This window comes from Etheostoma cragini, chromosome 23 (genome assembly GCF_013103735.1).
Source record: "Etheostoma cragini isolate CJK2018 chromosome 23, CSU_Ecrag_1.0, whole genome shotgun sequence".
In the NCBI taxonomy this organism is placed as follows: domain Eukaryota; kingdom Metazoa; phylum Chordata; class Actinopteri; order Perciformes; family Percidae; genus Etheostoma; species Etheostoma cragini.
The window spans coordinates 16,780,188-16,783,421 of NC_048429.1; positions in this window are offsets into that span (position 1 = coordinate 16,780,188).

The window sequence follows — 3,234 nt, forward strand, 5'->3', positions numbered from 1 at the left end:
GTAGGATACATATGCAAATGTTGGCACAAGGAAATAATACTAAATAGTATCAAATATAACATTTACAATACTTTGGCAATTTATGATGAGCAATAAACAAACAGAAGGTGTTCTCAGTGCAACATGAGAAACAAAGCTGAGAGAACCACTGAATATGTCAAAGTGTGTGTGTGTGTGTGTGTGTATGACATGTGTCCACGGAGAGGTCAAAGGTCAGCTCAATAACAGAGCCTGTGGAACCATTGTTCTATATTTATGTGTGCAACGACAATCCACAAAACAAACGGGGTCTGTCTCAAAAAGGGAGGTACCTTAACCTCAGAGTCAGTTAGTAAGGTAACTTCAGCCTGTTTCAGAAAGAGGTAACTGTGCCCGGTTTGCTTCAGTGGTAGAGCAGGCGCGCATGTACTGATCGGTCCAGGGTTGGAATCTGACCTGTGAGGATTTCCTGCATGTCTTCCCCCTCTCTCTCCCCTTTCTCACCTAGCTGTCCTATCCATCAGAGGCAGAAAAGCCCCCAAAAAATTATCTTAAAGAAATTAAAAGAAAAATGAAAAACTATGGTAAAGCCCGTTTCAGAAAGAGAGGTAACTTATCCTCACAGTTGGTTACTATGGTAACTCCAGCACGTTTCAGAAAGAGACGTAACTTAAAACTGAGCATGTGAACCTGACCTGGTCGGGACCAGGTTTTCTTCTCTCAGTCTCCTCCCTCTGATTCAGCACTCTTTCATTTCCTCATTCCTTCATTCAGTCTGTATCAGGCACATTTTAGACCAGTTTATCTTCATGAATAAAAAAAACATTGTTTTACTGTGTCTAACTGTGTTAGACATGCTATAAAACGTTTTTTTCCCTCAAAACATTTTGTTGACAATATGGTATATGAACCAATTCTAATGAGCTGTTCTGGAACCAAAAACTTCCAATCTCAGGGTAAGTCTACTCCAAGATCAGGGTTAGACCCAGAGTTTGGTAAACCTCCTTCTTGAAACGGACCCCAGGGGAATTGTTTTTGACAAAAAGAATCTCTAGAGAAGCAGAACTTTCCTCACATTCAACCACATGTAACGGTTGGTGTGACATGAGGACGGAACGGTCTCATTCATGTGAAAACAACACCTGCTGTGTGTTTGACATCATCATGACATCACATGTCACAACTGTGGGGACCCTGGACAAGACAGTGAATAACCCCCCACCCCCAGCATACAGTGTACAGTGTACAGTAAAACCACCTGTTATAATGTGAAAGGAGTTCTTGAGGAAAAGATTTATTGAAAGCTCTGGAAAAAGCCAAGTTGGGACCCGTAAAGGATGTTAGCAAAATGTACAATAATGGAGCCATGTTTCTCTAATGGGAGGTGTTGCCCGGACAATAGATCAACGATATTTTAAACTGAGTTATTGATCCTTAAAAATGCCCTGCCACATAAAACCGTCTCTACGTGCATTTTTTGAAATATGTTAGGTCCTTATGTGTGTGTGTGTGTGTGTGTGTGTGTGTGTGTGTGTTATATGGTGAATGTGAAGATGAACTGGTACCTCCTCTGTCAGCTCTAGACACTGAGAAGAAACAAGAGGAGAAATCAGACATGTTGCCTGAGCTCATTACTATTCATGAGCTAAGTAAAGGATGCCCAGGCTCTCATTGGCTAGCTGTTAGACAATCAGAGTCTAGCAGCTCAGCTGGTTGAATATTAAAGAGAACTGGCCCAAATGGAGCTGAGTCTTCCTGCAGGCTTTCTATACCACCAAGGTAACCAAGTTACAGAGTCCATGGTAGGACTTCAGACATTACCACAAAGTCAAGAAATACGTGTAGCAGGGCATCTTTAATCTTAACTCTGGGACGGTCCTTTATGCTCCTCGTCAGTCCTCCACTGCTCATAAAGGCACAACCTCTGACCTGCAAGCGCTGATACACAGATCCACCGCAATGCTCAGAGACGAGTCAGCTCTAAAATAATAGGCACTAAAATAAGTTCAGACCCCATCTGACCCATATTGCACAATGTCTTCACTATACATCTTCATATACTTATCTAATATACTTTGACCAGCCATGTTTACTACACACAACGTTACAGTTTTTTTTTATACTGGTTAAATAAAGCTTTGAATGAATGAATGAAATTACTAAAAAAGCGTATGGAGGAAAGTGGTCACTGAGTCTGGAATACCCTGTGTGGATCCCAGCAGCACCTGGATGCACATTTCAACTCATCACTATGTAAACCACACACACTCTGAAAAAGGAGATTTGAAACGCAACCTGTTGGATTCAGGATGTGTGGCGCTTTCCTTTTTGTTTTTTTATCCAATGCTTACTTGTAATAGCACAGTCCAACTTTTTGAGTCTGATTATTTGTCAAAGTCAGGGAAATGTGTTGATGTTGGTGTCATCTCTGTTTAGCCTAGCTTAGCATAAAGACTGGAGTTCCAACAGAGCTCTGTCATGAGGACAGAACATTTGAGCTGTGTCCTCCAACTCATTGCCTTCCAATACGACCCAAATGACATTTGACGATCAGTTGCCTTCAACAACGCACAAGACTAGTAGAATAATTGGAAGAAATTACATTTTCTCTGACCTGTCACCTGCGTGGCAACAATTGGAATTAAAGCAACACTAGGGAACTTTTTCACTTTGGGTCCCCCACCAGTTGGAAGCAGACCTGTTACATTATGCCTCATCAGAACTACAGATCTGATTCCAGATCTGGCAAACTTGCATTGTGCGGTTATAATCGGTAGAGAATACAGAAGTGCCGTTCACCCTGTTATGAGTTGATGAACCACTGAAATGATTTTGGAAACTACTTACAGGTACAAAAAGTCCTATAGTGTTGCTTTAAGTACACGCATGGACTGTTAGCAATCTCCAGAATCAAAGTCCCACACTTTGGACACCCAAAACAGCAATAGCATGCAGCTCTACTTCTGCCCCTCCGCCCTGAAGAGGACAAGGAAGAGGTGGCACGTCGGAGACACAAGTGTGGGAAGACCTCCCATTCCAACCTTAACCAAAAATATCTTATTCACAGTTTCCAAATACAAACAAGATACAACATCTAAATGATAAAGTATTCGATTTGATGGGTCAGCTGTTTCTCAAAGTGTGACTACATTAAACTGTCAAGATCACTGATGGCTGTGTGCCATGGATTCAGATTTGGAAGGAACTCAAAACAGGAAGAGAGTGAAAGTGTGTTCATGTATATATGTATATATA